The 21,959-nt window shown below is 40.0% G+C and overlaps 1 protein-coding gene across 1 annotated transcript in view; it reads right to left on the bottom strand.

Annotated features, from left to right (window-relative positions):
* Positions 1 to 20,184, bottom strand: part of KLHDC3 (kelch domain containing 3) — a 1,708,415-nt gene extending 1,688,231 nt beyond the window's left edge. Inside the window, exon 1 of the mRNA XM_044061135.1 lies at positions 19,896 to 20,184. The gene's annotated coding sequence lies outside the window, so the exon portion shown is untranslated. The remainder of the gene's footprint in view (positions 1 to 19,895) is intronic.
* Positions 20,185 to 21,959: the final 1,775 nt, after the last annotated feature.

Below are 21,959 nucleotides of genomic sequence, written 5' to 3'. Positions count from 1 at the left end.
ACTTTTATACCACAAGCAGACTCCAAAGAATGTTGCTTCGTGTAGATGTCAAATGTTGGGAGTTGTGATGGGGAAGAAAGAGGTAACCTAAAAATGTTTTGGGAGTATAATGAGCTTACAGACTACTCTTGTCAGGCATACTGGGTGAAGTGCAACTTAAAAAATGAATTCTTTCAACTGCGATACAGATCTGAAATGCCTAGACATAGCAAAGCCTTGTTTTAATTTTGGTGGCCGACAAAAAAAAAAAAAAGCAATTACTAGCAAATGGAACTCAAAATCTAAACCAACTATACTTGAAGTAGTGAATAATATAACATAGATAAAAGAACAGGAACAGACAGGAATAGGAATTTTTAGAAAAAAAGGGAGGAGTAAATTATAGAAAATTTTAAATTGTGGGAACAAGACTAATAGATTAACTAATTGTATCAACTTATATATCTATTTGTTTGCACAGATTACTATATAAATGTATAATGGCTATCTGTATGTTAATAGAAACTAATTGTATCAACTTGTATATCTCTGTATTTCTTGTTTGCAAATATTACTATATAAATGTATAATCCTCACAGCAAGAGGTTCTGCCGTTCGATTCTCGGCTGGAGCGCCTTCTGTGTGGAGTCTGCATGTCCTCCCCGCGGTCGAGTGATGTTAAAGACAAGCAGGTAGGTGCAAGCATGAATGGGTGTGCCTTCTATGAAGGTTGGGAGTCAGGCTGCCAACTCTTAACCGTAAAAATCCACTGCCAATCATTAGCAGACTGGAGTTCCGCTGTGGCGACCCCTAACCGGGAAAAGTCGAAAGACACTATAATGGCTATCTTTATGTTAACAGATCTTCCTTGTAACATATTTTAAGCTATACTTCCACATGTAAATTTAATTATCTCTGTACTATTTCTTTTTGTCAATGTTAATTTATGGAGCTCTTCTCTCTGGACCTCCAGTGAAAACGGGTTCCTGATCTAGTCGGACTTTCCCAATTAACAAATGTCAAATAAACAAATACATGCAGAAAATGTTTTGAAGGAGGAATGAGGTATAACAGAAGGCAGAAATTGAATAATTTATCTAATGCAACTTAAATGATACATAACTATCTACTTGATGATGTTTGTAAATTTGAACTTAATATTGTTGGATTACATTTATATAAAAGTAAGTTTGTCTAGGTCACAAGTGAAAATTCAATAAAAAGGGTTTAAAAAAGAAACAGCAGACTAGAAAAAGGATAAGTAGTAAGTAGAACACATAAGGCAATATTATATTTGACATGATCTTGTATAAAATTAAAAAAATATCTGTTTAATCATTCATCCGCTCTAACAGAGAAATTCAAAGAAACTTTAGCATTTAGGACCATACAAGTGCAGCCTAAACAAAATTACAAATATCAGCTCACAAGAGAAATGCAGTGCAAACAACACAGATAAAACAGTATCAGAGAATAACAGAAGAAAGAAAATATTATGTATGATGTGCAAGAGGTAGTTCACATTACAAAAACACACAACACCCATTATCCAATGATAAATAATAAATACTCACCACCAAAACCCTTCACCGTTAAGACAGAGAACAGAGACTAGTGAATAGCAGCCATTTAGTTACTGTAGACGACGCGACTCAGTATAGCGGTCACATTGCATAATAGTAAAACTGGCAGTAATTGCTCAGAGCAGCATGATTAAATGGGGGGGGGGGAGGCTTCAATGTATCAGGTATTATGGTCAATGTCCGAGTTAGTAAGTCTCACAGCTGTAGGATACAATCTGTTCCTGAATCTGGTAGTCCTACAGCAGAAGCTGCAGTACCTCCTTCCAGACACAAGTTGTGAGAACCAGTTGTGAGCTGGATGGAAGCTAGAAAGGCTGACATCACATCTTTAAAACATTGGAAAAGGAGACCCACAATGACCTAGATGCTAAATTTGAGCTGCTTAAAAAGAAAGAGAGAGTGAAAGGATATATGAGCAGTCCATTAAAGAAAGAAAGATTAATAAAATGAAACGAGATCAACTGGACAAAGATGATCCTGGGAGACTTACTAGGAGGGTACACCAACAACAGACAAGGTTTTAGTTGTAACGGGATACAAGGGAAATTATAACCGCACAAAACCAGACAGGAGCACAATACAGGACCACCAGGAGGATGCCCCCCCCCCTCAACATCTCATTCCCCATCATCCCAATCCCTTCTGGCCATCAACACTCCACAGAAGCATCAGGACATGAACATAAGCCACAGAGGCAACCAGAACAGACAGAGTTCTACAGGACAAATTACAGGACAACAGGGACCACAGACAATCCAGCTACCAGGATCAGCAGCACCTTCAGAGACCAGTTTCTTCAGGAAGGCCAATATCTACAGCACAGACATCAACCACCACACAAATACCAAAGCCAGCACCAGTACAAGAATGACCACCACCAGAGCTTGTCCCTCTTACCAGGTTCCCACCTACCACAGCGAGGAATACTACTACAACCCACCGAGATTCCAGAAAGAGGAGGAGGAATTCCAGAGGTCTCATACTCTATCAACGAACCCCCAGGGAGACAGAAGAACCAAACTGTGGACAGGGATGAGGGAAATACAATACCTGGGCAACCCAGACTACAACCCAGGTCCCAGATTCAGACAGAGGAACCAGCCACAATAACGCGTACAATAACAGGTGTTCCACTTATCTGGAACCACTTTATTAAAGCACTGACTGAAGATGAAAAGTTTGTCCAAAGGACTTGCGCTGCAGAAGTGAGGTTCCTCAAGTACTGATAGACTTTAAAATGTTTGTGAGGAAGCTCAACTTAAGGGTACAGTTTCATGGCAAAAGTAATGATATTAAAAATAAGCCTATTGATGAAACTATAAAAAGGTCTAGCAACTATCGTCCACCACTACATCAAACATTAGCCGCTTTCGAAGTGAAATGTGAGATGGATATCAGGAAACTCTTTAAAAAACCTCCTAAGAAAAAACTTTATAACTTAATACACGGAGAAAAAAAAAAAGCATTGGTTGAGCTAAGCAATGATAAATCCAGGTGTGTAATGAAGGCAGACAAGGGAGGAGGTATACTTGTGACTGATACCACTAGCTGCAACTAAAAGATAAAGAACATGCTGGAGGATAACTGATTTTATGAGTTATTTACCATGGATGACAGAGCATACGATTTATGGAACACTAATCTCACCACATTGTGGGAAGAAAAACTTATTACTGAAAATCTTTATAATTATTTATGGAGCCCATGCCCACGTTTACCTTACTTTTTTGTAATACCAAAGCCAGACAAGAACAGAGAAGACCCACCTTATAGACTGGTGGTAGCAAGTGGAGGTTCCCTTACTGAAGCCACAGCCATTTACCTTGATTACTTGCTGAAACCTTTAGCAGAAAAGAATAAGTCATACATAGGAGATTTAAAGGATTTTTTGAGGAAAATAAACATTACAGTGGAAGCTGGTAGTATTGTACTAACTACTGATGTGGAATCTTTGTACACAGTGCTCCCTCACAATTACTCTATAAACAGCAGCTATGAAGTCTTAAGAAACATAATGAAGGTACACAGGCACAACTGCAAAAGTTAAGCAAGCTCATTAATCTTGTACTGGACTTCAATTTCTTTACTTTCAATGGCAAACACTACAAACAAAAAAACTGGTATAGCAATGGGGGCTGCCATGGCTCCCAGCATAGCTAACATAGCCTGGGCAAGAGGGAGGAGAACTTTGTGTTAAAACACAGACTACATGCTATTTATCTTTTACTGATGGCATCTTTATTGTGTGGGAAGGTGACACCTTGCAGCTTGGAGAATTTATCACTTACCTCAATCAAACAACCCCCTTCCTGAAGTTTACCTCTTCCCATAGCTATACTTCAACACTTTCTTAGATATGCAGATTTCCAAGGACACCAACAATAACAGAATCACCACTGATCTATTCAGAAAACAAATGAGGGTTAACTTATTACTCCACAGTAAAAGTCTACACCCTACAAAAACCAAGTATAATGTAGTGAAGTCCCTAAGCTATAGATTAGCTAGAATTACCACAAAGATGGAACCATTTTTGAGAAACCTGAACAAGTTAGAGAATGATTTTCTAGTGAGGGGCCATGAAAGTCAAATGTTAAACATCCTGGAATCCATTATAGAACTGAAAAGGACTGAAGCACCTTCACTCAACCTCCCCAGTAGGAGAATGTTAAGAAATTCCACAGAGAATAAAATGCAAAAATAGCTGCATCCTGACATACTCTTTGGATTATCACAGTATCAAGAATGTTATTGAAGAAAACTGGGACATTGTCACAGGAAGCCCTTTTCTGATTAACATCTTTGGTGAAGCCCCATTCTTTATTTATAGGAAGGCCAGGAACATTAGAAGTTTTGTTGAATTTAAACCTAGACCATATGAGAGAAACACTAAAAAATGCGAAACTAATTGCACATTTTGTATATGTCTAACAGCAAGGTGACAGTTTTTATTGCCCAAAAACTAAGACCAGTGCAGGGGGTGACGAACACTACAAAAGTAATTTACAGAGCACAGTGCAATAAATGTGATGCATTCTAGGTGGGCAAGACTGTAAATAAACTCAAGTGTAAGATGTCATCTGTCAGAAATCCACTCTGGATTTAAAAATAATGCACTAGCCATACACTTTTCTCTTCATAAAAGACACAACAGCTTTTAAGTTCCAGATCCTGGATCGCATAGACATGAGTGATTTTGAAGGAGACATCCCGAATTTTCTGGAGCAGCATGAACTCACGTGGCAGTTAAAGCTGAACTCTTTTAGGAACCCTGGACTAAACTACTACTGTTCAATTAAAGGTGCACTGGAACTTAGAAAATTGCCACATTGTTTACATGACTAATTTTATTTTATTTTATTCTACCAGTTGGTTTTAAATCCTCATCTTCTTTCGGCTGTTCCCGTTAGGGGTCGCCACAGCGGATCATCTGTTTCCATTTCTTCCTGTCCTCTGCATCATGCTCTTTCACACCAACCGCCTGCATGTCCTCTCTCACCACATCCATAAACCTCATCTTAGACCTTCCTCTTTTCCTCTTATCTGGCAGCTCCATCCTTTTCCCAATATACCCAGCATCCCTCCTCAGCCCATGTCCAAACCAACGCAATCTCACCTCTCTTGCTTTGTCTCCAAACTGTCCAACCTGAGCTGACCCTCTAATATACAGATTCCTAATCCTGTCCATCCTAGTCACACCCAGTGCAAATCTTAACATCTTTAACTCTGCCACATCCAGCTCTGACTCCTGCCTTTTCGTCAATGCTACCGTCTCCAACCCATATAACATAGCTGGTCTCACTACCCTCTTGTAGACCTTCCCTTTCACTCTTATTGTACCAGTCTGTCACAAAACACTGCTGACACTTCTCCACCCATTCCATCCTGCCTGTACTCTCTTCTTCACCTCTCTTCCACACTCACCATTACTCTGAACTGTTGATCCCAAGTACTTAAACTCATCCACCTTTACCAACTCTACTCCCTGCATCCTCACCATTCCTCTACCCTCCCTCTCATTTACACACATATATTCTGTTTTAGCCCTGCTGACCTTCATTCCTCTCTAAAGCATATCTCCACCTCCCCAGGGTCTCCTCAACCTGGTCCCTACTCTCACTACATATCACAATGTCATCTGCAAACATCATAGTCCACGGGGCCTCCTGTCTAATCTCATCTGTCAACCTGGCCATCACCACTGCAAATAAGAAAGGGGTTCAGAGCTGATCCTTGATGCAATCCCACCTCCACCTTAAACATATTTGTCACTCCCACCACAGTCCTCACCAATGTCACACTACCCTTGTACATATCCTGTACCACTCTTACATACTTCTCTGCCACTCCCGACTTCCTCATACAATACCACAACTCCTCTCTAGGCACGCTGTCATATGCTTTCTCAAAGTCCACAAAGACACAATGCAACTCCTTCTGACCTTCTCTGTATTTCTCCAACAACACTCTTGAGAGCAAATATTGCATCAGTAGTGCTCTTTCCTGGCATGAAACCATACTGCTGATCACTAATCATCACCTCCCTTCTTAACCTAGCTTCCACTACTCTTTCTCATAACTTCAAGCTGTGACTGATCAGTTTTATACCTCTGTAGTTACTGCAGCTCTGCACATCACCCTTATTCTTAAAGATAGTACCAAAACACTTTCTCCACTCCTCAGGCATCCTCTGACTTTCCAAAATTTCATTAAACAATCTGGTAAAAATTACACTGCCATTTCTCCTAAGTACCTCCATGCTTCCACTGGTATGTCATCTGGGCCAACAGCCTTTTCATTCTTCATCTTCTTCATAGCTGTCCTTACTTCCTCCTTGCCAATCTGCTTCACTTCCTGATTCACTATCCCCACATCATCCAACCTTCTCTCTCTCTCTCTCTCTCTCATTCTCTTCATTCATCAGCCCTTCAAAGTACTCTTTCCATCTACTCAACACACTCTCCTCACTTGGGAGTACGTTTCCCTCACTGTCCTTTATCACCCTTACCTGCTGCACATCTTTCCCAGCTCTGTCCCTCTGTCTAGCCAATCGGCACAGGTCCTTTTCTCCCTCTTTAGTGTCCAATCTCTCATACAACTCTATATATGCCTTATCCTTAGCATTCGCCACCTCTCTCTTTACCATGCGCCTCATCTCCTTATACTCATGTCTACTTTCTTCATCTCTTTGACAATCCCACTTCTTCGCCAGCCTCTTCCTCTCTATACTCTCCTGTACTTCCTCATTCCACCACCATGTCTCCTTGTCCTCCTTCCTCTGTCCAGATGTCACACCAAGCACCTTCCTTGCAGTCTCCCTTACTAGCTCTGCTGTAGTTACCCAGCTATTCGGTAACTCTTCATTGCCTCCCAGTGCCTGTCTCAACTCTTCCCTGAACTCCACCTCACAATCACCCTTTTTTAACTTCCATCATTTAATCCTTGGCACTGCTTTCACACTCCTCTGCTTCTTGATCACCAACATCATCATGCAGACCACCATTCTATGCTGCTTAACTACACTTTCCCCAATCACCACTTTATAGTCTCCACTCTCCTTCAGACTGGCCCTCCTACATAGGATATAATCCACCTGTGTGCATCTTCCTCCACTCTTGTACGTCACCCTATGCTCCTCCCTCTTCTTAAAATACGTATTCACCACAGCCATGTCCATCCTTTTCGCAAAATCCACAATCATCTGACCTTCTGCATTCCTCTCCTTAACACCATACCTACCCATCACTTCCTCATCCCCTCTGTTCACTTCACCAAGATGCCCACTGAAGTCCGCTCCAATAACTAACTAGTCTCTCACCCTTGGGTACACTCACCACCACTTCATCCAAAATTTTTTTCTTTCTCATCCATCGCACACCCAACTTGTGGAGCATATGCACTAACAACATTCATCATTACACCATCAAATTCAAGCTTCATAAACATCACTCTATCAGACACTCTTCATCTCCAAAACACTCTTGGAATACTGTTCCATTAGGATAACCACTACCCCATTTCTTCTGCCATCCACACCATGATAGAACAATTTGAACCCGCCTCCTATACACTTGGCCTTACTTCCCTTCAATCTGGTCTCTTGCACGCAAAATATATCAACCTTCCTTCTCTCCATCATATCAGCTGGCTCTCTCCCTATACCAGTCATACTGTCAACATTCAAAGTTCCTACCCTCAGTATTACACTCGTAACCTTCCTCCTCTCTTCCTGCCTTTGGGCATGCCTTCCCCCTCCTTTTCTTCTTCGGCCAACAGTAGCCCAATTTCCACAAGCACCCTGTTGGCTAACGGTACTAGTGGCGGTCGTTGTTAACCCGGGCCTCAACAGATCCGGTATGTAATTATGAAATGTTCTCCGCATCAGTAATTTGGCAGAGGTTTTACGCCAGATGCCCTTCCTGATGCAACCCTCCCCATTTATCCGGGCTTGGGACCGGCACAAAGAAATGCACTGGCTTGTGCATCATTTTAAATCAGTTGTAATTTAAGTGTATATTTTGTTTCCATCATAATACATTTTTTGTTATTTTTTCTTTTTCTGGTTGTCTTTTTCCACTTTATTCAAAATGATGTGTAATAACAATACTAATTATACAATTGTATATATTTTTATAGATATTTTAGGGTTCTTGTAAACAGACCTGAAGAAGTCTAGAAGGACGAAAGCAATCTTTGTTAACAGGTTATAAAAATAGAATATGATTCTTACAGTTGATTTTTTACATGCAAAAAGTGTATATGTATATATTTATATATTTTTTGATTGCCAAATGGACTAAGGTGGATATATTTCCGGCCATGTAGTATATTGTATTGGCTAAAATCACAGACTTAATAATCTAGTTACTAATCTGGTTAAATAAGAGGTACCACATCACTGTTGTTGTGTCTTTCGGCTTTTCCCGGTTAGGGGTCGCCACAGCGGAACTCCGGTCCGCTAATGATTGGCAGTGGATTTTTACGTGCCGAGTTGCCAGCCCTGAAGCACAACCTTCAAGGAAGGTACGCCCATTCACGCACGTCTCCTCACAGAAAACGCTCTGGCTGAGAATCGAACGGGACAACGTCTTGCTGTGAGGCGAAAACACTACTGCAGCACCACCTTCGCAGTTTTATAAATTTTATTTAAAGTACATAAGGGTTATATTATTATGACAGCTACTAAGTAGGGCAGGACCAGCTTGAATGTCACACTGATGGGGTAAGGGATGTGAATTTAACATGTGTACCAATAACACTGTTTTACAGCACAATAAGCCACTCCCCTGCCTGATAAAAAGTATATATATATATATATATATATATATATATATATATATATATATATATTTAGAACGCTTGTGAGGAAACTGTTACTCTTTTTGTTTTACTTGGATCGCTTGTCTGTGTACTTAATGGATTTTCGACTGGAAACAAAACTCCCTGCCTGGCTTGGATTACTTTCGAATACTTAGTAATTCTGTACAATTATATACTTATTATTTTTCTTTTAGACTTAAGACTAGTTTAAGTTCGCTACTTCTACTACTTTTGTCTGATCAACATACAGTGATTAACTAGAGATATATGGACTGAAAATCTTCCACACAAGAGAAGTTTCTTACACCGTTTTATTTTATATGTTCTCTTTCTTGCTCTTGTAAAGAAAAGCTCCTGAATAGAAAGAAGGTTTGTGCGAAGATTTTCTCAGCCACCCTTACCACCCTCTGTAATTTCTTCATCTCAGCAAGTGTGCAGTTGCCGAGCCATCCTATGATGTTGCTAGTAAGGATTCTCTCAATAGTTCCCCTGTAAAAAGTGGTAACAGTGGGAGCCTGGCCTTTTTGAGCTTCTCAAGAGGTGAATCCTCTGTCGAGCCTTATTGACTATATGGTTGGTATTAACAGTCCAGGAGAGTTCATCTGAGATGTGAAGGCTCAGGAACTTGGTTGTTTGACTTTCTTTACCACCTCCCTTTTGATAGTGGAATGATTGGTGAACTATTGCCTTTCTCCTGAAGTTCATAATCATTTCTTTGGTCTTATTAACATTCAAGTCAAGATTGTTCCTGTCACACCAGGCAATCAAAGTATTCACCTCATCCCTGTAGTTATGTTCATCCCCATCACTAATGAGACCCACGACTGTTGTATCAGCGAATTTTATAACATGGTTTGAGTTGTTTTGTAGTACAGTCATGGATGAGGATAGTGAAGAGCAAGGGGCTGACGACCACACTACCTTGTGGAATGCCAATATTCAGGACTATGCGTTGAGAGGTGTTTCCAGTGCATGTCCATTGGGGTATACCAAACAGAAAGTCAAGAGTCCAGTTACATAGGTGCGTGTTTATCCCTAGTTTCATGAGTTTATCCACCAGTTGCATCAGTATCACAGTGTTGAATGCAGAAGTGAAGTCGATGTACAGCAGCCTTGCGTAGTTAGTTATTCCTCCCCTCTTTGCGTTTCAGCGCAAGTTGTAGTTAGACTGTGGATGTGATATCAGTCGATTTGCCTGGTATGCAAACTGGAACAGATCAAAGTACTTAAGTAGACCCGCAGACAGATGTTTCTTCATAACCCTCTCAAAGCACTTCATGACGTTTGAAGTTAAGGTGACCGGTCTGAAGTCATTAAGGCAGGTAGGATTGGGTTTCTTCAGAAGTGGGACAATACTGGTTTCCTTCAAATGCGCGGGAAGTTTCTCCATAGCAAAGGATGAGTTGAAGATGTCCGAGTACCAGATACAACTGATTAGCACACCACTTTAACATCTTGCCAGGTATGTTATCTGGTCCAGCAGCCTTCCTAGGCTTCACCTTCTTAAACTGATGTCGCACTTCATCGGAGTTTAAGGTGAGCACACTCTCCTCTTGGTCAATGTTTGTTTTAGAAGGTATTACAAGCTGATCAATGGAGATAAATACATCTCACCCTCAACACATGCAACAAAAATCAAGAAAATGCAGAATTTTTGCGTAAAAATGTTTGCACAATCATTTCTATGTCCCATAAGAGATGTCCCCAGAGCAAAGAGGCATATGTTGGAGAGGTGATGATTCAGAAATAGGTGCCTGGGGGAATACAATCTGTGAATGTGCAGAATAGTTTTAGTACAAAACTGAAATATGCTACGTCTTACACTTGGAAGATAATTTAAACTTTAGTTTACAGGTGTTTTTCTTGAGTTGTTAAATAACATGTACTGAAGAAAAGAAAGCACTATCATCTTTAGAGTTGATAGCGGCTAAAAAAGCCATAACTAGAAAATGGTAAGCCAAACACAAACCACCAAATAAGAGAAGTTTAAAAAGATTATTGAGATGAAAAATATAGACTAGAGAACTATTAAAGATCAGAAACAGAAGTCTACAGTTAAACATTGGCTGTACATTTTCTGTAATGAAACAGAATCTTCAAAAGGAAACAGACACACAGAACAAAGAATCTAAGGTCTGCTTAATATAGTAAACTGTAATACAAGGTATGACCTTAAATTCTAATTGTTAATGTTTGTAATACGATGATAATAAAATAAGCTCACTAAATTCCTGGTATCCAATTACACTGAAAATAGTTAATGTGTTTAAGCACGTATTTTTGTTCAAGAAACAATGTTAAACCAATCTACAGATTAAGAGCAAGTAGACTAGCTCTTTGTAATATACAGATGTACATGCTTAAAAACAGTAAGTTATTGAAAGTGAAATGTAAGCACTGACTGACTGACATGAGACTAGTTTAGTAATATTATACAAACAATTAAAAACTGGTTGTATCAGTAATCCATGCTGAAATAACAAATGCACCATGCATGGGGATTGCACAATATATAAACAATAAGTGCTGTATATAACAAAATGTTGCTTTAATAATAAAAAACTTCCAGTGCAACAGATTACAGAGTAATAGTGCCAGACTATGTGGTGCACAGGGAGGAACTCAGACTCACTCAACTGCATTCAATTAGCAGCGCAGCACTGGAGAAGCTAGAGGGGAGTGAAGGGTTCTGGCTTGCACACTCCTCGTGGAGGTGGACAAAGTGACATACACTCATGAATACAAGGAGCTGGTGTGTGCTCTCATGGTGGACACCAGGGAAATCACAACTCATGCTTTAGGGGAAAGAGGCAGGGTGGCTTGGAGGAAACATCCCTAGCAGAATTGAGAGGATGTGCTCCATGGTCAGTCGACTGCATGCCCCTCCTGGCACTTTGCTGAATGTGTGCATGGAACAAGGGACGTATAACAAAAAATGAAAAATAAAAAAGCTGAAGCCACCCCTAATGGCTACCTTACTGCCCCCTCCTGGTTGATTCCTGATCACCCTGGCAACAAGGAACAAACGAATTGAATAACTTGGAGGGAGTTGATGATCAACAGACAGAAGAGGCAAGAAACAAACAAGAGGGACCGCAGACCAATATCAATGCTGGGCAAATCTTAGAAAAAAAATTTATAGGAGCAGACACTTGAATATATCCAAAAAATATAACATACGGACACAGCATGGTTTTAGACAAACATACTACAAATGCTGCCATGTAGTACCAATCAAAGCCATGCAAATATGAACTAAGACATGTGCAAACATGCAATAATTTTTTAGATCTTAAGCATCACTGACAGATTAGACCACCCCCTTTTACTACAAAAAACATTTAACTAGATTCTCCAAAGTAGTAGTTTCACGGTTAAGTAACTATCCACTAAACAAAACCTTATCAGTGTTAGGTTATAATGCACTTACATACACCAATATCTCTATTAAAAGATATTCCCTTAGAATCAGTGCTAGGTCCACTGTTTTTTTTTTTTTCAGTTTTCTTTAATAGACTGCCTTAGGATCAGACACAACTTTCTTGCACCTTGGACACAGACAATATAGTTATCACAAGAGTAAACAAAAACACAACTGAACTGCAAAAGGAGTCTTTTTTTTCCCCAGTGCCAAATATAAGCAAAGTGTGCTATTAACCCATGTGTGGTACACATTAGTAAATCTGTCACTTCACCCCCACTAACCATTAAAGACCCAGCTAGCACTCATTTACCCTACGTCACACACTAAAAATACCTTTGCATATCTATGGACCAAAACCTTTGAAATCTACATGCTAAGCTCCAGTCACTTACAATTGTTAAGCCAGTTAAAGGTATCCTACAAAGTAGGAAAAAAGGCTACAGCTATTCTACTATCCACAATCAAGTATTTACTGTCCACAAATTCGAAATTCTCAAATTTATTCCATCCAAGCATACTGAACATTACTGTTCGACATTACATAAGGCCAAATGTTTACCCATCATTGCCACTTCCCATACCTTCAAATTACTGAATGAAAAAACACTTGTCTTCATTTAAAAGAACATTCTTACGATATACAAGAGACTGACTTAGGAGGTTATGACGACACATAATTAGCAAAACCTAATTCTACATTAGCATGTGCAGAAACAGTTCCCTGCAAAACCTCGCCTCATCTTCATGGAAAGAAAATGCCATATGAACTCAAAACCCTCTTGATGTTTAGTTCCATTTGACAAAAGAAACACTATTTGTTTTGGGGATATTTCACTACATTTGCTTGCCTTAAAGACTATGCTCAAGCTGACAAAATCAAAGTAGCCCACCTGTTCTCAAAATGCATTTTCTCAGTAGTGGCTTACTGTGATGTCCCTCCTCTAGGCCAGTAATCAAGGAGCTTCATTCCTCACCAACACCGGTGGGGAATGTTCACTTAGAACTAAAATGGATACACACAGTATTTTCAGATGCTGCTCTCTGCACCAAGCACAATTTCCCTTAATAACATGCAGGCAGCACACTCCAGATCTGGGTGTAGAATTCCTTTCCAGGCCCCAAATAAGTCTCCACCTTTCTGTCTGCAGAAACCAGTGCTCAGAGTCCCTGCACTAAGCAGCTGTGACACACACTCTGAGATTTGATTTTCACACACAAACACCTGGGAGAGGCTTGCTCAGAGTTACCAGTTATGCCCCTCTGCCCAGACTATAAGTTAGATTCACTGCCACCAGCCAGCTACTTTAAGGCTCTTACCAGGGTACTCAATTATTCTTAGTAAAATTAATACCTGTAAAATGGTAGTATTAACCAAGTGCAAGACTTTCAGGAGTACGAAGTCCAGGCCACAGTACAACCAAATGAGTGCAATTACTCTCAAGGGTTAAAATATTTTCTAAAAGACCAGCCACGATGAGAGGTTTAGATATATTTAATAATAAATAATAAAACAGAAAACATGAAAATACTGAATACATCCATCCATCCTCAACACCTTTTCCCATTTTTGCACATAGGGTCAGGGTGTCACTTCAGCAGTGACAATCTTCTTGAGCCAAGGTTTACACCGCCAGATAGCTAAAAATAGTGAATATCTATTTACAATAAACACCAGTTTTAATTCACAAGAAATATAAAAAACACAGCTGGAAAGATTCAGACAGATACAGAAAAACAATACTAAACTAATCTTACTACATTTTCTAACTAAATGAAGAATTACTATTCTCTACTTACTTGCTAGGGCAAGACAAGATGAAATGGGAGAGTGGTCTTTGATGTCAGGTTTCCAAAACAGAGTGCAGAGTGTCACTACCACATCTCTCACTTGTTGTGTCTTTCGGCTTTTCCCGGTTAGGGATTGCCACAGAAGAACTCAGGTCCGCTAATGATTGGCAATAGATTTTTACGTGCAGAGTTGCCGGCCCTGACGCACAACCTTCAACGAAGGTACGCCCATTCACGCATGTCTCCACACAGAAGACGCTCTAGTTGAGAATCAAACAGGACAACGTCTTACTGTGAGGCGACAATGCTACTGCAGCACCACCACCACCGCAGTAGATTACCACACATCTCTCACCACTATTCAAAATATATTCAGTGCTCGCTATAGAATGGCATCACATCTGGTCACCTGACTCTGTGGTTCCTACACACTAAACCAGGACCTAGCACTGATTTATCACAGCACACACCTAGAGCTTTGCTAAGGAATATGGAGACTGTAAAACAATTCCAATACCTTCATCCTTCTTGTAGAGACTCATCAGCCATTCTCTGGCACCACAGGGTAGCAATTAGTTCACCACTAAGGACAGTAAGTGCAGGATCCCAGAACAGATATTGCACCTCTGCTACATTCAGGCCTGTGAGATAAAATCTTTATGGCCTAAACAAAATTATTTAATTTCAACCTATTTTTCTTAAAGTAAGCTGGCTGAGCTTAACCCCTCCTTCCAGCATCCTCTGTTAACATATATACATTTCAGCAGTTACCACAATACAGCCTGGCATACATGTAAATGTTTTTAGTAGGATCCACTGTTGATGCATTTTTGTTTTAACACAGGCATTTGTACAAAGTTTGATATACAAATAAGATTCTTTACAAAACACCAGCTAGCTATGCTGGCATATGTTACAACATGCACTGCCCTACTCTCTCTCTGGTATAGCTGGGCACTACCTCATGTCATCACATTTACTTTGACTGTCTGTTACTTAAGCTTGCATTCCTACTATTCCTTTTAAGAAAGATCTCGGACAAAAAATACCCTCCATAGTCACAACATGCTCAACCCTCATTTATTACTCTGCAGAAAGTTCTGCTTCCTCGCAGTGCTGATATCACGTTGGGGTCAGCAGAGTCCATTACCTAGTCAGCAAAAGGGATAAAGGCATACACAGAAAGGATTTTCAGATTAGGGCAGTTTTATTTGTACCTTTTTATTTAATTTTCAGTTTAGGTTAGTTGCACATTGCCGATTAATCTCTTCCTCAAATCCCCATACAGTCTGCATTCATTTTTGGAACAAATGTGAAGTTTCTTCCGTTTCACTGTCACACAAGCACATCAAGTATAGCACAAAGTCCATAACTCATCACTGATGTTGCCTAATGTTACAGAATCTTACTTTTTATCTATCCATGATTTCTGCAGAACACCCCTAATATTACCTCATATTTTTACCCTGTTCATCCCTCTTGATATTCTAGTAAATCACCAAGGACTACAGTTGGACACTAAGGCTGCATGAGAGTTTAGAGTTTATTTTGCTCAGAATGTTGATGCCAATGCAAAAGCTGTTCCATTAATAAACTAACTTACTGCACTCCGTCCATCTGCAACATTAACAAAATACTTACTTGTAAAAAAACAAAAACAGGAAGTGCTGGAAAGACCTAACTTTGCATCATCAAAGTGATAAGCGTTATGATGCAAAGTCAGGAAGAACTGTGTATGTCTGTGGAGAGCCAAAGTTTGCAAGAAGGAAATAATTGTAAAATGAAACAAAATATTAGATTTACAGAGCAGGAAGCCACCCATTCATTCCAGAAGAGAAAAAACTGCAGGTATGAGCAAAAAAATAATTACAGATCATCTTTAAGCAAAACTGTATTTCTGTTGCATTAAGGTATATGCAGTGCTTGACATAAAATACCTGGATTCCATAACCAAATGCCCAAACGTGTGTGTGCGTGTGTGTGTGCGCATGTATAACAATTTTGACCTAAATTTTACATATTTTTTTTGGTCTGACAAGGATATCTTTTAAAGTAATTTACTGGGAGGTTATCCGATTTAACTGTGTTACTTATTTTTGTGGTACGGCGGTAGGGTTGTTACCTCACAGCAAGAGGTTCTCCCGTTCGATTCTCGGCTGGGCTTGGGAGTGCCTTCTGTGTGGAGTCCGCATGTCCTCCCCGCAGTTGGGTAGCGTTCGAAAGACATGCGTGCGTAAATGGGCATGCCTTCGTTGAAGGTTGGGCGTCGAGCTGGCACTTCGGCATTTTGTAAAAAATCTACTGCCAATCATTAGCGGACCGGGGTTCTGCTGTGGTGACCCCTTACCGGGAAAAGCCGAAAGACAAACAACAACTTATTTTTGCTCACTACACCCTCTTGAAGCTGTCAGCTGATCAGACGCCTCAGCCAAACGACCCATTTGTCTGAAATGAGGGGTGAGAGTCAGACAAGAGGGATCATCATCTGGATAGCTACTGGGGGTGTTTGACGATTTATTTTTGGCTCTATGTTCCGCAGCACCATCAGATGTGCAAGGGACAAGGGTATGCAATGGGCTGTCTGCGATGGATGTTCCTTCACTTACATAAGGGACACTGCTATCAAGCAAACCCATCCACTGACTCGGAAGCACAGGAGGCGGTTTCTCCATTTCCACCAGCAAAAATCACACCTACTCTGCGTGATGCCAAGTGCATACTAGTCTCCCCACCCCCCCTGGGAGAGGAGAGAGGGCCAAGTTTCTTCATTCCTCTCCCTGCCAGGGACACTAACTAGACCACAGCCATCTGGCTCATAGTCAGGTGTATACTGCTCTGCACCAGAGCCAGACAACTTGTCTTATCTTTCACACTGCTGATTGACACGTTTGTAGTACTACCTTGTGCTAAAATCCATTGTATTCTTATAGTTTGTATTTATGTACATTCTGTTAATTTGTTGCTATACATAAGGTTTCTAAATTTGTTACATATTGTGTCTTTAGAAAATGGCAGTGGTTGCGGCTAAAAATTGTCCTTGACCCATTCTACCACTCCTGACAACAAAACAAAAAACATAACAGTGCTGTTAATATAAAGGTTCGATTCTATAACTTGTTTATGGTGGGCTTGCCAAACCTAAGAACGCAGACTGAATAATGAAGAATGTAGACCAATCTCTCTTACAAACGCGCACACACAGATTTGTTACTTACACTTTTTTTTTTTAAATAAAAAAAGTGTGTGGAGGGGGACTGCAAGCAACACAAACCTAGACAATATTTCAAGTCCAGGACCTTTCCTACCTATAATACCACATTATCATAAGTACAGCTACAGTGGATATAAAAAGTGTACACACCCCTGTTAAAATGCCAGGTGTTTGGGATATAAAAAAAAAGACCACAATAAATCATTTCAAAACTTTTCCCACCTTTAGAGTGACTTATAATCTGTACAATTCAACTAGTAAACAAACATCTGTTACGGGAAATAAAAATTAAAACACGTACAATAAGCTGGTTGCATAAGTGTGCACACCCTTAAACTAACACTTTGTAGAAGCACCTTTTGATTTAATTACAGCATTCAGTCTTCTTGGGTAGGAGTCTATCAGCAAGGCACATCTTGACTTGGCAATATTTGCCCACTGTTCCTTGCAAGAGTGCTCCAAATCTGTCAGATTGCAAGGGCATCTCTTGTGCACAGTCCTCTTCAGGTCACCCCACAGATTTTCTATTGGATTTAGGTCTGGGCTCTGGCTGGGCCATTCCAAAGCTTTAATTTTCTTCTGATGAAGCCATTCTTCTGTTGATGTGGATGCATGCTTGGGGTCATTGCCATGTTGAAAGGTGAAATTCCTCTTCATCTTCAGCTTTCTAGCAGACACCTGAAAGGTTTTAGGCCAAAAGTGACTGGTATTTGGAACTGTTCATAATTCCCTCCACCTTGACTAAAGCCCCAGTTCCAGCTGAAGAAAAACAACCCCAAGGCATGATACTGCCACCGCCATGCTTCACCGTGGGGGTGGTGTTCTTTTGGTGATGCGAAGTGTTGTTTTTGCGCCAAACGTACCTTTTGGAATTGTGGCCAAAAAGTTCATCAGACCATAACACATTTTCCCATGTGCTTTTGGGAGACCTGATGTTTTGTAAATTTTAGCCGGGGATGGATGTTTTTTTGTGTAAGAAAAGGCTTCTGTCTTGCAACCCTATCCCACAAGTCCAGACATATGCAGAAAACGGGAGAGTGTTGTCACATGTAGTACACAACTAGTACTTACCAGAAATTCCTGCAGCTCCTCCAGTGTTGCTGTAGGTCTCTTGGCATCCTGCCTGACCAGTTTTTATCTTGTCTTTTCATCAATTTTGGAGGGACGTCCAGTTTTCTGCAATGTCACTGTTGTCCCATATTTTCTCCACTTTTTGACAACTGTCTTCACTGTGTTCCATGGTACATCCAAATGCTGTGGAAAATTTTTTGTACCCTTCTCCTGACACCTTTCAACAATTTTGATGCTTTTAAGTTCTCTGCGAACCATGGCTTTTGCTGTAGTAGGCAAATGAGTAAATGTCAGGAAAATCCTACTTGGACAGCTGAACTTTATTTGGAGTTAATCAGAGTCTCTTTAATTGATGGCAGGTGTGTACCCAAGAAGACTGAATGCTGTAATTAAATCAAGAGGTGCATAAACAAAGTATTAGTTTAAGGCTGTGCATACTTATCCAACCAACTTATTGTACTTTTTTTTATATCCCCCCCCCCCCCAACACATTTGTTTGTTTTTCAAATGAATTGCACAGGTTATATGTCACATTAAAGGTGGGAACATTTTTGAAAGGATTTATTGTGGTCTCTTTTTGTATCACAAAAAATGGCATTTTAACAGGTGTGTATACACTTTTTATATCCACTGTGTATTCCAGTCAAGTATAAATAACTACATGACCAGCTTATGGCCAACCACACCTCTCCAAGTGTACCTCAGTATGAGGAACATCCCTCAACTGGGGTCTTAAAAACTTCATGCTCTTCAAAGTTCCACACTGAAAGGGTCTGCCACACATTCAGTGTTAGGACTTTTTTTTAATGGATATCAATGGTAAATAGAAATTAATCATATTAATTCATTAAAAGACCTTTTTATAGGTAAAACTAGTAAATTTTAACCATCATATGACCTTTCTAGTTGAAGTTGTAATCAGTAAGTGTTCCACATTAGGAGGGCTAGTGTTTCTCATTTTGGAGACTGGAGGTTGAGAGCTATGTGCCTAACAACCCTGCAATTGTTTGTGAGAGGTACCTTTAAAGTAGGTTGGTTATTCAGTCGTCTTTCAGCATTGCATGTAATGCAATTTAAATGAGATTAAATCACCATACTTGTCTGTATATGTTTGGGAGTGTAACGTCACACCAAGTGTCCCTACAAAATACCAACTCTTATGGGGCAATCCAGTTAATAAGCTTTTTATAAACAAAACACTTTTGAGAAGGTTAAGAGTACTCGTGGAAGGGGTGCATTTGCACCCACTTTCACTTTCCACCTCCCCAAACTGACTCTTAACGCGTCCTACCAACGTAGACAACCTCATTACCCCCTTCTCTAGTTTCGCCCTAGACAAATCTCTGGAGTACCAGCAGCAAACTGCCCAGTAACAGGAATGTGGTTAAACCACCTTCAGTAACGTTTCATTTTTTTCCCTCGTTTGAAAACATTCACGCCTGTCTTGCTGCCACAACAATCCACAAAATGGTACAATCCACTGTTTCATAAGTTTCCATACAAGAGGTGCGCTTCTTACCTCCTGCAGAAAAACTGCCCACTTGTGGTGCGCTTACTGCTGCATACTCCCAAGGACTGGAACAACCAACTGCTTTTCACAACCCGATCAAAGTGTTATATCGCCACTCACACCCACGGTAAAAGCAAAACCATCCTCCAAAATGTTAACAGCTGGGTGGTGTCGTGCGTAAAGCAAATAATTATTAGAATGTTTGAAACTACACACAATACTGTCAATAAAGTTAACCACACAAAAATATATACTCGAAACACAACTAGATAGGGGGAAAAAAACACAGAAAATACTATTCTTTCCAAAGCTCCGCCTTTAAGACATAGATTGGCAGAGGAAGATATGCACGTATCCGTACCCTGGCCACGTGGTTGTCTGGGAGTTGTAGTGATTTATCAAATGCTTTCCCGTTGCAGTGCATAATAGTATGATGCACCCAAAACTTGTATTCCCATGGTGAAGTGCAAATGGTCACGCCTTTTGCTTGGAGATGTACGGTTTCAGGATGTGAAGGCATGATGGTTCATAATTTAAGTAAAAGATCCTAATTGCTTATTTGAAAAAGAAGAATAGTAATATCAGCGAGGTAGGTAGTTATATATAGATGCATGTAATAAGATTAATTTCGTAATGGTGTTTAGTATGTAAGATTGTATTTACTTTGGAAAAAGCAGGCTATGGTTGTAATATTAGCCGTGGTATTTTCAATGTGGAATATAGAATAGTACAGTTTTTAAGAATGAAAAAGAACTAGGGATTTAAAAGGAGGTAGACTTGTTTGGGTAAAAAACGAAGCAAAACTGAATAAGAAGCAAGGAGTTGGTGTTAATATTAGCGAAGATACTTACTCCGTGGTCCTGCTTCTCGTTTGCCTTATGATGCTTCGTAGTTGTGTATTTACATTTCGATAAAGAGTTATCCCACTGGGGACCAAAGGTTCCATTAAAAAAAAAAAAAACTAATGCCAATGAAGATTAGTATATAAAAACATGTATGTCATAAAGTAATTTCAGGTGAATAATTGCCAGTGTTTAATCCATTTTGCTATTATATTATTCAATGTTATCTCTAACTTCTACTGTGTATGACCTGCCAGCTTGTTCTGCATTTTTATGAATTTTTCAACGATAGTCTTTCCCTCCGAAGTTTTCTCCCCTTCTTACTCTAACCTTATGCCTTATCTCTATTTCCTTGATTCCTATATGTCCTGTACTGTACTTTAGCCTATGCACACTCCACTCTTTATGCACAGTCCTTTGCGCTCCATCTTTAGAAGTCATTCATCTCACTGGATTAGTGTTACATAATTTTTTATCTACTGCGATTGTATAGTCTGGCCACCAGCAGTGTAAGATGCTTTTCAGCATATTTTACCGATGTAAATTATTTGTTAGTGTCTGTTATTTCTATTGTTTTTCCTTCTTGTTTGTTACCCTTTGTACTGTGTTGTCTTTATATTTCCAAATGGCCAGGGTCGTGCCTGAAAGAGTCTTTTGAACAGCACACTTAATAGAGCTTGTTGGCGGGATAGATTTGTGTCTCAGTGACCCCCCCCCCTCCATCTGTGGAATAGACTTCCTTTCCATGTCAAGCTCAAGCAGAGTACCTCACTATTCCTCTTTAAGAGGAACCTGGATGATTGGATGGGAAACAGAAAATGTACCCCTGGGATCCCAGCTGTGTCCCTGCTAGACGGGTAAAATGGGTGAAATTCTTGCCTAGGCTTATAAGGGCCTGTAGCGTACTATTTGAGTCCCACCCTTGCTTTTGATTTTTGCAATCTTCTTAGGGTAATTGCTGTCTGCATCCACAAACAGCCTTATCCGTAAAACAAATTCCTTGTGTATCCTCCCTGTTCCACTTGTGCAACATTGTTCTATATATCTTTTGCAAAGTATTTCCCTTCTGGAGTTTATTATGATGTGCATAATTTATTTTGTTACTGAATCTCTGCTATGATGCGATCTGAATGGTTATTTAATTATCCTTGTTAGTTGTTAGGACAATGTCAGTAAATGCCAGCATTTCAAGTAAAACAATTTTAATGGCACACGGAATGGCAGCACAGCA

This window comes from Protopterus annectens, chromosome 1.part0, assembly GCF_019279795.1.
Source record: "Protopterus annectens isolate FY-2018-M chromosome 1.part0, PAN1.0, whole genome shotgun sequence".
Taxonomy (NCBI): Eukaryota; Metazoa; Chordata; order Ceratodontiformes; family Protopteridae; genus Protopterus; species Protopterus annectens.
This window is presented reverse-complemented; position numbering and strand designations above follow the sequence as displayed.